Source organism: Oryx dammah, unplaced genomic scaffold (genome assembly GCF_014754425.2).
Source record: "Oryx dammah isolate SB20612 unplaced genomic scaffold, SCBI_Odam_1.1 HiC_scaffold_15, whole genome shotgun sequence".
Lineage (NCBI taxonomy): Eukaryota > Metazoa > Chordata > Mammalia > Artiodactyla > Bovidae > Oryx > Oryx dammah.
In genome coordinates this window covers 11,911,603-11,925,361 of record NW_024070199.1, presented here as the reverse complement: position 1 = coordinate 11,925,361, position 13,759 = coordinate 11,911,603, and the positions used below count along the sequence as shown (strand labels likewise).

Sequence of the window (13,759 nt, the reverse complement as noted above, 5' to 3'; positions counted from 1 at the left end):
AGAACAAAAGAGAAAATTAGAAAATCATCCTTTTACTTATTGCATAGCACAGGGAACTCTGCTCAGTCCTATGTGGCAGTCTAGATAGGAGGGGAGTTTGGGGGAGAATGGATACACATATACGTGTGGCTGAGTCCCTTCGCTGTTCACCTGAAACTATCACACTGTTAACTGGTTATACTCCAATACAAAATAAAAAGTTTAAAAAAAGAAATAGAAAATCATCCTTTTATAGATGTTAATTGATCTAGGCCAGGATTATCAATAGATGTTTAAACCAGAGAGATAAAAGTTGTTGAGGAACAGGAGATTGAAACAATCTCAAAGTATCACCCCAAAGGCAACGTTATTAATTAGAAAAAGAAAAGGGTTCCTTTACAATGTAGAGATCTGGCAAGGCCACCACATTCAAAATACAAACTTCCCATTACCAGTGTTGGGACAAACTGACATGTGTCACCCTGATGTGATTCAAAGGGAAGGATACACCATCACCTATTGGGAATTCTTACTGCGAATGTTTAACCTGAGTATAAGGATGACAAAACCACAGACAGATCCAAACTACCGTCTACAAAGCAGCTTAGAATTTTCAAACTGTCAACGTTATGAAAGACAAAAAAAAAAAAAAAGGGCAGGGGAACTTAGCCACATTAAAGGAAATTCAGGAGACACAACTACACTGTATAAACAATCTTTGATTAAATTCTGCATGCTTCTTCCCCTAAAAGGTTATAAATATCATTGGAACAACTGGGGAAATCTGAAAAATATTATCGTTCCAGTGTGATGATATTATGGTTACAGGGGAGACTGTCCTTGTTCTTTAGACATACACGCTTCAGCGCTTCGAGATAAAGTGTTGTGGTGTCTGCAACTTACTTTCAAATGATTTTGAAAAATAAAAATCAATGTGAGTGTCAGTGTGTGTGTGTGTGGGCATGCACACAGTCAGGATGGGAAAGCAAATAAATCTAGATGAAGGGTATAGGAGTTTTTGCTGTAATATTTTTGCAGTTTTTCTATGTTTGAAATTGTTCAAAATAAATTGAACAAACAAAACATGGAACTCACCTGACATCCATTAGGTCCTATAAGAGTTCCCATCATGGCTTCAACCAACTTAACAGATCTACAGAAAGCTCCTGCCCTCTAACCATGCTATGTGCTGGGCTAAGTCACTTCAGTCGTGTCTGACTCTTTGTGACTCTCTGGACTGAAGCCCAACAGGCTCCTCTGTCCATAGGATTCTCCTGGCAAGAATACTGGAGTGGGTTGCCGTGTTCTCCTCCAGCAGATTTTCCTGACCCAGGGATTGAACCCAAGTCTCATGTCTCCTGCATTAGCAGAAAGGTTCTTTACCAGCACAAATCAAATCAAAGTAAATGCCACCAGGCAGACAGTGCTGCCTTCAGAAAGCTTATACTTCTGATCAGATGACAAGACAAAAACAGGAAACACCTGGAGATTCAGTAAGGTTTTGGTTCCAGAAAAACTACCTGGGACCTACATCTGTGAATTTTTTAAAGTTTGGTAACCTTTTAAAAAACAAAACAGAACCATTACTTAACCTCACTAAGAATTATTTCCTCATTTATATGGAAAAATGGAGCTGGAATCTACAAGCTAAGTTGAGAGAATAAGACAGCATACATCGTACACCTCTGTAAAGCACTTGTTATTGAAGACTTAGTAAAAGATTAATCTCCTAGAATAAAAGCAGAGAAGGAAAGCTCCGGGAGGCTTCCACCTTTGTTCCCTATCAGAACACCCAGCACAGGAATTTGCATTTAGCTTATGCTCCAAATATTGGACAAAGAAGTAATAGTAAGACATTATGAGATAGATGCCCAAAGAAAGTCTTTGTGGCTATAAATGCCACTGGAATTAGAGGAACGATTAATACGAGCTGGCCCAGCCAGAGACTGCAGCACTTTAACAAAAGCACCTATTTATGTGCACATAAGTGACATGAGTTTGAGCAAACTCTGGAAGATAGTGAAGGACAGGGAAGCCTGGCATACTGCAGTCCATGGGGTTGTAGAGTCTGACACGACTCAGTGACTGAACAACAAAATTAGCAAAAGTCCTACTATACAGATTATTTCATCTGAGCCTCAAAGTAATCCTTATTTCAGAGATGAATAAACTGAGGTTTCAAAAAATAAATTACCCACTGAGCACACAACTCAAATTTCTGTTTGCCCAACCCAGCCAGAGAACAAAAATAACTGGTTAAAAGAATGGAAATACCTCACAGCTCAGTGATCCCAGTGTCTCTGTAGGACAGTGAGTCACTGATGGCCACTCCTAAACTCAGGCCTTTTCTACAAAAAAAAAAAGCCAAAAATCTGCCCTGGGATTGCTCCTCTGGCTATTCAGAAAGATGAAAAATCAGGCCTTTTAGCCACCAGCTTCAGATATTAAAACAGCAGAGCTTAAATTCCCCTTTCTTGTGTGGCTGCGTAACTGAGATGGAGAGGAAGTGAGCAGAAGAGATGATTTTCAATTCAAGGTTGACGGTGTCTGCATTTTAGTGAAGTTAACCTTAACTCAAAAATAAAATTTCCCTGCAAAATTTTCTGGGGGAAGACTCATGACTGTGTTACTGTTCTAAACATCATGCTTTGTTGCAGTCTGGGATAATATATTTTATTTCTCTCTTCCAGAGGTTTCCATGTTATCAGTGTATCAACCTTTACTACAGCGATCACAAAAACCATTACAACTTCCCTCCCTAAGTAAGAGAGTGTAGTCTAAGTGGCTAAATGGACTTGGCAAAAGTATATAAAAATGACACTTCAAAGATTGTGATAAGAATTTAAATTGGGGGGCAGTTTAAATGAAAAATATCTATGCCCTTTGCCCCAGCATTTCTACCTTAGAAATGAATCCTACAGAAATACTCCCACAAGTTTATTACAAAAGGATGCATGCTCAAATGCTCACTGCAGCAGTGTCTGGCAGCCACTGTAAAGGGTAAGTTACAGGAACATGCAAATACGTGGGGCAAATGCCCAAAATATATTAAGTGACAGAGAGCAAGCAGAATACGTATTATAATAACGTCATTAGCATACATGTGTGGAGAAGGCACTGGCACCCCACTCCAGTCCTCTTGCCTGGAAAATCCCATGGACGGAGGAGCCTGGTGGGCTGCAGTCCATGGGGTCGCTCAGTCGGACACGACTGAGCGACTTCACTTTGACTTTTCACTTTCATGCATTGGAGAAGGAAATGGCAACCCACTCCAGTGTTCTTGCCTAGAGAATCCCAGGGATGGGGGAGCCTGGTGGGCTGCCGACTATGGGGTTGCAAAGAGTCGGACACGACTGAAGCAACTTAGCAGCAGCAGCATACTACATGTGAGGGAAAATGACAGCGTGTGTGCATGCTTAGTCGCTCAGCTACGTCCAACTCTTTGCGACCCTATGGACTGCAGCCCACCAGGCTCCTCTCTCCATGGGATTCTGCAGGCAAGAATATTGGAGTGGGTTGCCTTCCCTTCTCCGCAGGATCTTCCTGACCCAGGGAACAAACCTGAGTCTCTTTCATTGCAGGTGGATTCTTTACCGTCAGAGCTTCCAGGGAGGCCGGAAAAATGACAGCAATTCACATCAAAATCGCAACAGTTGACTATGTGAGGTGGAATTAAGAGAATTTTCCCTTTGTAGTTCATTAGACACTTCTGTAATGGATTTTTCTTTCTCTTATGTCTAGAATCAAAAAACTAATTTAAGATATATGTTTATGCCCTCTTTCATATCCTTTCCTCTTTGCAGTCAAATGCTCCACTCCTGAGTTATTTCCCCGCTATCTCTCTTTTTTACTCAGGAAACAGTCACCTGCATCATTATCTCTAGAAATAAACAGTGCCAGCTGCAGAGGTCTGCACTCTTTAGGGAATGACAGAATCGTGGTCAGAAAGGACAGAAAAGATCACCTACAATATCAGCCAACAAACAGTACTCCAGCCCATAGGCTGATTAAATACACGCAGTGACCAAAACAGTCACTATCTTCTGAAGCAGGCCTTGATGTCGTCTAGATTTGCTGTGACATTCCTAAAGATGACATTCAGGAATGGGCAACTGACTTGAACAATAATACTCACCACATGACAGGCTAAGCAGAGAGAATCATTACCATATCCAAGAAAACTAACCTTGTTACTGAGTATCTCCCACACAGCTCCCATTCAGATTTCCCCAACTGTCCCCTCAATGTCCTTTATAGCTTTTTCTTTTTTAAATCCAGTATCCAATCAAGGGTTGCATGTGGCATTTGGTTGTCATAGCTCTTTGCTCATGCTTGCTCAGTCACTAAGTTATGTCCAACTCTTTGTGACCCCATGGCCTTGTAGGCCACCAGGCTCCTCTGTCCATGGGATTTCCCAGGCAAGAATACTGGAGGGGGCTGCCATTTCCTTGTCCACGGGATCTTCCCGAACCAGGGATCGAACCCATGTCTCCTACACTGGTAGGCAGCTTCTTTACCTCGGAGCCACCAGGGAAGCCCGCCGTAGCTCTTTAGTCTTTTTTAACCTAGATTAGTTCCCCTACATTTTGTTTTCTTTTGCTTCATTTCTCTGTAATGACGTTGACACTTTTGATGATCACAGTCCAGCTGTTCTACAATACGCCCCACAATCTGAGTTTGCCTGATTATTTCCTCATGATTAGATTGAGGTTAAACATTTCTGGCAAGAATTCTACCTTGGCAATGGGTGTGTGCTTGCCATTGCGTTCGGTTGTCTAGTTACACTGAGATATCTTGCTCTTCATTATGTCACTGTGGGTGCCAGGAAAGCCATCAGTCAATAAATAAGATATTCAAAATAGTAAATAACGCCAAAAACAGCCTCAATGAACACCAGCTATTCCAGGCATAGTACCAGACATTTAAAAATATATATATTATCTCATTTAAACCTCACAACAATCTTGTAAAGAAGCAGCGGTTCAAAGAGGTTAAGTTGCTTGTCCAGTGACACATATGTAGTGACAGGAAAAATATACACTTGCACACGTGGACTCATTCTCACACACAAACCCCCCCACACACGTCAACATATGATCTCTTGGGTTCATGGTCTCCCTGAGGACCTTCCAGGGACAAGTTAAGAAGCCCTACCTTAGACTAATCTTGAGGAGGCCTAGTTAGCTAGCTTTCAAGAGTTGAATTCCTATGGAGAAGAAATTGAAAATAAATTATCTGTGGGCCACATAAAATTCTTCCACACTTGGAAATCTTCTTATTTGGAGATGGGCCACCTTTCCACCATAGCCAAGAAAATAGGGCAATGACTCCATAAATTATTATAACATTCTGGTATTTGGCTTGTTTTTTTACTATTCTGCAACAAAATGAAAAAAAAATAAAGACAATGTGGAGAATTTTTCACAATATATTTCTAATTTTAATTAGATTTCCATATAAAATATAATCTCTAAATATATTTCTAATTTTAAAATGATGGTCTTTCCACAAGCTTTGGTATTAAATACACTTTATTTTATGAGATAAAGTAAAGGAGGACATACTTTTAAAAACATCTTTAACTATAGAAGAATAACTGTTGGCAAAATCTCACCCAATTTTATCTTAATTTTTTGTATTTTCACTTACCTATAAAAGTCTGAAACCCATTATTTATGGCATTCTATACAATCAAAATTATTTTTTGAGAAATTAACTGGAATAAAGGAAATTCAGCCCCCAAAGAAACCAGGTCTGAAATAATTCTGAATTTTCCCTGAAGGTCATCCACAAAACATCTCAAAGGTCTCCTCAGCCTCAGGCCTTTTCATATCAATGCATTTGTTAAAAGCGTTTTACATTTTATATTTGCATTACTAATTGCCCTCTTCCGATGTGTTGATATTTCCTGCCTTTGATATACTCATGACAAACATTCAGTGAGTCCCCAGTTTGTGCAAGGGTCTATTAGATGCATAGGAACTCAGTCTGGAGAGTTGTTTCTTGCCTCCAAGTCTCAGGTCACAGGTCACCTACCACAGGTCACCCCCTACTCCCCCCCCACTCAGCTCCCAAAGAAGTATAAAAACTTCCCTTGGGACTGTCCTCTCCTAGCACTGCCAACAAACCTCCCTGTGTGTGGTTATTTGTTGATATTCCTCTCCCTCACCTACATGAATTTTTCCAAAGCAAACACTGTCTTATTCAATGCTGTATTCCTAACACAGTGCAGGGATCAGTATAAATTAGTGGAATAAATATATTTTACAGATGAGGAAACTAAAGCTCACAAAAACAATATGATGTGTCTAAAATCATAAATAAGAAATTGCTAGTCATAAAAAGCTTCACCAGAGGTCTCTTCTGTTCCACCATGATGCATTCTACACACAGACAAAGTAAGCTAGAGATCTTAGATGTCTTCATGGAACCTCAAACTCAGTATGTCCAAAAGTCCCTCCTCCTTGAAAAAACAAATAAAAATCTGGTCCCCATCCAATGACCTCTTTCTCTTGGAAGTGATCCAGTAGCTTAAGGAAAATTGAAGTCATCTTAATTCCATCTTTTCTCTATCCGCACACCCAATCTAGCCACAACTGTATCAACTATAGTCTTCAAATTTAGTGTCTCCCAATCTCTTCCCTTCTCTCCAAGCCCCCAGCCACCACCCTAGATCTAAGGCCACCACCATCCCACAGGAAGACTACAGAAATGACTTTCTACCTCATCTTGTGTTTACTTTAGCTAATTCTCTCCAGTCTCTTCTCCAACGTAACAGCCAAGGTGATGTTTTTAATATCATCCTACCTGCATATGGAATTCATCTAGCTAATTAAAATCCTTCACTTAGGATAAAGACCAAATTTACCAGTGACTCATAAAACTGCCCACTCTCTAGACTCTGTCCACCTATCCAGCTTCATCTTTCTTCATTCTGGTCTCTCTCTCCTTGCTTCATGCCCATAAACTGTCTAACCCCCATAACTAACTAACTTTTAAATTCTTATAGTCATCTATTTCTTTTGTACTTTGAACATGTAGTTCCCGTGTTAGAAACCCCTTGTCCTCATCTTGGCACCTCCTGTTGCCATCCTAAATTACTTCCTCTCACTCTCCAAGTCTCTTGAAATGTCACTTCCTACGGGAAGCCCTCCCTGATTCCTCCAGACAAGGGAAGCACACCAAGTTAATCACTCCTCTCCTAATCTTGCTGTACATCCCACTTTGGCAGGAGAATTCATCACACTTGCAATTGCTTCTCCAATGATTATCTCCCCTATCAGAACATAAATTACCTGATGGTGGTGGAAGCATCTCTTTTCACGGAGCCTGGTGGGTTGCAGTCCACAGGGTTGCAAAGAGGCAGACAGGGCTGAGTGACTGAGCCTGCATATACGCGCGCACGCGGGCGCACACACACACACACACACACAGTCCTTAGACCACAGTGATGGTGGTGGTTTAGTCACTAAGTCATGTCCAACTCTTGCGACCCCATAGCCTATAGCCTGCCAGGCTCTTCTGTCCATGGGATTCTCCAGGCAAGAATACTGGAATGGGTTGCCATTTTCTTCTACAGGGGATCTTCCCAACCCAAGAATTGAACCCAGGTCTCCTGCACTGCAGGCAGACTCTTTACCGGCTGAGCTACAGGGAAGATCTAGCTGCTCTCAATATCTGTTGTCAGAAGGACAGGCTGGGGCCATATCACCAGGCCAAGGAGCAAGGATCCTTATCCCTTTGCAAAGGATTTAAACAAAGGGAGAGAGAAATGCAGAGTTATTCAAGGTCACAGAGATAGCAGAAATGGGGCCAAAACTAACCTCCCATTCAGCTCGTTTCTCCTCCCTAAAACACTAAAAAGCCTGGGTAGAAGAGGGAGAAACTTAGAAGAAGAAAATTAGGAATGAAAAGATGGTGAGTGAGAGGTCTCAGGTGGTGAGTGAGAGCTTCTGAATCTGCCTGTCACACTAGTTGCCTCTGGATGGGCAGCAGTTAAGACTTTTCCTGCCTAGAGGAGCATCTTACTACACAAACAGACAACCACTACTGCCGTCTTTGCCTTAATGGGGTGGTGGGTGTCAATCAACAAACTTCCTTCATCCAGAGAAGAGAAGAAATGACAGGAAGAAAAGCTGTTACTGCTCCAAGCATCTTCAAAAAAAAACCCAAATGGGCAGTGTGGTCACCTGGACCGGCTCCTCAGCAATCAACAGGAAGGGAGTAGAAAAGACTTAACTGCAATAGGGAAGGGCAGGGGAGGAATAAATTAGGAAGAAGCCCCTCAAAGTCTACTGATTCTTTGAGAATTAGGAGAACATTTTGTGTAGAGCATTTAAAAACCTTGCCAGGGGCTTCACTGGTGGCTCAGTGGTAAACAATCCTCTTGCCAATGCAGGAGACACAGGTTCAATCCCCAGTCCGGGAAGATACCATGGAGCAACAAAGCCTGTGTGCAGAGCGCACCTAACTGAAGCCCGCGCTCTGCAACAAGTGAAGCCGCTGCAACGAGAGGCCCGGGCACCGCCACCAAGAGTAGCCCTCACTCGCCACAACTAGGGAAAAGCCCTCGCAGCAACGAAGACCCAGCACAGCCAAAAATAAAGAAATAAATTAAATTACATTTAAAAAAAAAAAAAAAAAAACACAAAAAGCAAAACTTGCTAATGCACCGGCAGCTCTTAAAACAGGTACCAATGAAAGGAAAAGTATCATGAGCTCAACTGGAACAGTTCACTGTCCTCGGGCTGCGGGGGTCAAATTATATCCGTGACAGAAGCCACAAACCAGGCCAAGGGGTTAGGTTCATTGCCATTCATCCTACCAAGCACCAACTGCAAGAAGAAGAAAAGGCAAAGCCTCTTCAATGAGGACTCAGTAGAATAAATAACTGAAGTCTCAACTACCCTGGATGTTCTGGGTGAGGCAGACAAGGGATGGAAGGTATCAAGAGCCGGGAAGGACTCTTAGAGAGAGAGATGTGATATACTGGTGATAGGGAGATTTTGAAACACAGAGGGAAAAATGAGAATTGCAAATTGAGAGACAGGGAGAGAAACTGGAAGAACTTCAAGAGACACAGAGGGGTGTGGAAAGGAAGACAGCATGGAAGGGGTGCTCAGGAAAGCAGACAATAAGCAACAGAGAGAAGCACAGCCAGGCAGACCATCTTTCCCCAAATCCCAAAGCTGCTCATTGCATTCCAATAAATCACTCTACTACAAAGCCCATACAATGGACTGCCCTTTGCATTCAGTAACAAGCGGCGTGTAATGAAGCATCGCCCTGCTGCAACTTTGGAGACCTAAGGGTCTGAATTAAAAATGAACAAAATTGGTTCAGCAGCAGAAGATAACCAGTAATGACTTTCCCCCAGTGGCTGACTTGGCTCCGAAAAGGTTTGGCATCTTGGAGTTAAGCATAAAACACTCTGGCATTTCTCCTTTTGACATTCCAAGAGGGGGTGTGGTTGACCCCAGGTCCATTCATTTCAAAGGTTGTAGATCTCTCAGCTAAGACTGGCCCCATCTGTTCTGGAGTCAGCCAGCTGTTTATTCCAAAATGACATATTTATTGTACTAATCATCCTAGTAACTCTTACAAGAACAGAGCCAGTATCACATGGGTCAAAGTGCTCTCTGTCCTGTTAGACGTGTCAGTTTGCTTTAAAAAACAAAACCAAAAAGCCAAAAAAGCTCTACATGCTTTCCGGTTTCCAAGTCCAGGATCACTCTTCCATGCCGTACCTTTCAGTAATGGCAAATGAAGGTTAACAGCGCTTCTAACTTTTCCTTTCCCTAATGCGTTAAAAATGAACCCTAATGATCCATTCTCCAAACCGTTATTTGCGACTGGTGACTGCCTCAGGAAAGGACAGCTCATTACGGTACCATTGTCAGTGGCAAGAAGCCTATTGCTATGTAATTTAAAACATTCGCACAAGTACAAATCTGTCGGCTCCACTTCCAAACAATCCTGAAACCTTGCAGTTGGGAGAGGAAAAACACTCAACGAAAATGTTGCTTCCAGCAGCCTCAGAGAACCTTGCCCAGACACGTGAAATGTTTCTGACTGGCACGGAGTGCACCATTAAAGGACACTGTCACCTCAAATCGGCAGAAAAGGCGAGACAAACGACGTAGACACACACACACAAAATAAAGCCCCACAAAACTTAACCCACTCAGAAGCACGCTCATCTTAAAAATGAATAGTGTGTGCTCGCCCAAGTGACATGAAATGTTCCAAAGTAGTGCGACCACATGAAATCACTGTCTCCATTTCTCCCCACGCATCACCCCTTCCCACTCAAATCTCAGCACTCGGGCCGTATGTGACAGGACTGCAGTCTCCCACCACAGCCTTCCTCTGATTATTTTCCAAGAGCACTTCCCAACATCCTCCCCAACCCAGCTCCCTCTCCCAGTCTTCAAAAAGGTTGAGGGGAGTTGCGACTAGGGAATTGGCAAGCATCCGTCCTCTGGCGGGGGAAGGCTGCTGGAGTTTTTCTTTGCAGTGACCCAAATTGCAGAGAGCTTTTCGCTTAGCAGCGCTTGCGAGCAACCTTCCCAATCCTCCCGCCCCCATCTTCCCAAAAGAAAGCCTTGAGAACTAAGCGGGAGGAATAACTTGGTAGAATCATTTGAATAAATCACTTCAACTCACCTGGTTTGGGATTTTTCTCCCCACCCCAGGCATAAACAGAAAGGATGTGCGAATGAGTCACGCAAGCAATGGAGGGTATTGCGATGTCCTAAGTCCAAGGGCTGAAGTCAGTCCTTGCCCTGGTGCTGCTGCTACGCTTAGCTCAGCTGGAGCGAGCGGCAATCGCAAGCCTAGCAGCAGCAGGGGGGTGGATAGATCGTAGCACAATGAATGCAGTGGGGTTTTTGCAATGACATCATCCCACTGTCCAAAAGGCCCCAATAGCCATGCTCAGGAGCAGTGCTTTCTGGGAATTGTAGTTCCCCGAAGGCCCGGTGGAACAGCCGGGCTATCCCCCGGAACTACAATGCCCAAAATGCGCCATGATCGGACGCGCCCGGAGCGGGCGAAGGGAGCGAAGTGACTAAGGCCGCCATGTTAGGGGTGCTGGAAAGATTCCGCGGAGCCGGCGGAGGTTTTAGGGAACGCGGGAGCCGAGTGGTGGTGCAGAGGGGACAGTGAGAAGGAGGACAAGTCGGTTGGTGAGCCTGGGTTCCGAACCTGGGCACCGGGGGATGGAGGCGGCGTCTGGGGCCGAGTAGGACGTGTCCGGCTGGTGGCGGCATGAGAGGCCGAGTGGGTCCCTGCCTTACGGTCCTGCAGGAGTTGCGGAGGTCGCCAACGCCTCTTGCCCCATGTTGTGACAACGGGATTGAGGGAGTCAGTTTACTTTTGGGCTCAGAGCATCAAATTGATCCGCTGACAGGATATTAAGGGGCGGCTGTGTTTTTCCTCGGGGAGTGGGGTGCGCTGCGGGGATCCCAGGTGGCGACCCTCTAGCCTTTCGTCGCAGCCTTTAGCCTACGGAACTGGGCTGTCCCTCCCAGATGGTTGTTTTTTGTTTTGTTTTGTCATTCGCCAACCTTCCTTACTCCTTTCCCAGGGTGTTGGACCCTCATTGGTCTTTCATGCAGAAATGATTTGCAAAAGGTTCCAAAGATACCGATGTTGAAAGGTAGCTAAGCTGTAAAGGAACGGCTCTTTGGCCCCGCAGTAAAGAAAACACAAAGTCCCTGTTTAAAATGACATCTTCATACTTGCCAGCCAAGGCAGGGAGACGTTAAAAGGGAATACTGATGATCGCCCTGTTGACGGCTGGAGATTGGTTACTGAGTAAGAGGGTTCTTGAATAAACCTAGAGTGAATACTAAAATTACTGTCCAGACGGGATCTTCAGGACCATGGACCACCAACTTATTTTTAAAATACAATTAGTGTTTAATTTGTAGAACTCTATATATACCACTACTTTAGCAACTAATTTGCTTTCAAATTAAGTAGCTGAAACTAAAGTCATTGGTCTTTCAAGTTGTTTTGCCCAGTATCTCAAATGAACTATATTTATTTTTTCTCCAGTTGTGTTATTAAAACAATGCTGTGTGTTTGTTCTTTTTCAGAGTCTGTCTACATTATGAAAAGATGAGAAATTTTCTTTCTTCCTGAGGGTGTCGGAAGGTCTAAAAAGGCTGATATATTAGTGCTGTTTTTCTCCTTTCCTTTTGCATATTATCCTGAAAACATAACATCACTTTGAGTCAGTAGGGGTATGCACTTCAGTTGTTTAGGAGTTAAAATTATAGCTGATAAATGGATTATTGTATCAAGGAAAAACTAGGCAGAGTGATTATAAATGACAAAAACATGGTCAAAACATTTCTCAGATGTATGCAGATGATAATTACAAAAACAGTTTTATAAAGAATGATCTTACATATTGTCCTGTTTCTAGGAACAAGTCAGATGAATGGCTTTCATTTTTAAACAGGGGTAGTATGTGTTGGTCTCAGTTATGCATGGAGCTTATGGAATTATTTGTTATTCAGAAATACCTTCTTTACAAGTAATGTTGGTAAGTATAGGAAAAGAAACAAAATGTGTACTGTTTTCTTTGTGATCTATGTTTCTTTGTATAACTATAGACATGTTTTAACCTTAAGAGAGAGAAAATAGACTGAACAGATTTACATTTAGGCTTCCTTTCAAACTCATACAAATTATTTTTAGGAGTTGGTGATTCATGGGTGCTGTTGTGTCTCATATGAACTTATCTTGTTCATTTTGTAAGAGACTTCTTTATATAAGCAATAACCTCCTCAATTTAAGTTACTATAAAAAAAAAAATTTTGTTGGGGTCGGGGGAACCCAGCAGATTTCTCCGAAACATTGTATGAGAGGAATGAGACCTGTATAATATAGTGATTTCTGTAATTTGTCATGTGTTTGGGTAGTTAGAAATTTTTTTCAGCCTTTTATCTAATGGGCATCAAGCCATAAAGAAATGAAATCTAGTTACTGTCTCAAAAAATCAACTGGAAAAAAATTATGCACTCTATGTGGATATTTTGTTTAAAAAATTAGTATTACAAGAGTTGATGATGCCAACTTCTGAAAGAATAACATCAGTGTTCCAGAATAAAAACTGTGTTAGGGACTTCCCTGTTGATCTGTAGTTAAGCCTCCACCTTCCAATGCAGCAGGTGCAGGTTTACCAGCTGGCTCAGTGGTAAAGAGTCCACCTGCCAGTACAGGAGATGTGGGTTTGATCCCTGTGTCTGAAAGATCCCTGGAGAAGGAAATGGCAGCCCGTTCCAGTATTCTTGCCTGGAAAATCCCATGGACAGCGGAGCCTGGGGGCCTCTAATCCATGGGGTCTTAAAGAGTCAGACACAACTGAGCAGCAGGAAGTAAAGAAAACGGAGAAGTGCAGTTAGGAATGCCTTAACTAGATAAACCTACTTTCTTTTTATCTCAAAATTAAGACATTGATTTGTATTATATTTATAGATACCTCATTAAAAAATATTGAGTTAGTTGTTAGGTCAAGGGCTTTCTCAATAGGGTCAAATGTATGGATCACCTCTGGAACTCTAGATATGTGAAGCTATTTCCCACCCATTCACCCAGCTGAATTATTTTTGTTCAGGGTTGTCACCAGCTGTTGTATGTCTTTAAAACACTATAGGTGAGTTTACAGCAGTAGGGTAGAGCTTCTTCATCCCAGATTTGTAGCTTTTTGTGGTGTGTGACATGGGTAATAAAGTTTTGGCCAAGAGTTTAGGTTTATTAATATATTCAT

At 42.6% G+C, this 13,759-nt stretch overlaps 1 protein-coding gene across 1 annotated transcript in view; it reads right to left on the bottom strand.

The window, feature by feature from the left end:
• RAB30 (RAB30, member RAS oncogene family) overlaps window positions 1-10,851 on the bottom strand; it is a 98,614-nt gene extending 87,763 nt beyond the window's left edge. The window contains exon 1 of the mRNA XM_040255602.1: window positions 10,645-10,851. The gene's annotated coding sequence lies outside the window, so the exon portion shown is untranslated. The remainder of the gene's footprint in view (window positions 1-10,644) is intronic.
• Window positions 10,852-13,759: the final 2,908 nt, after the last annotated feature.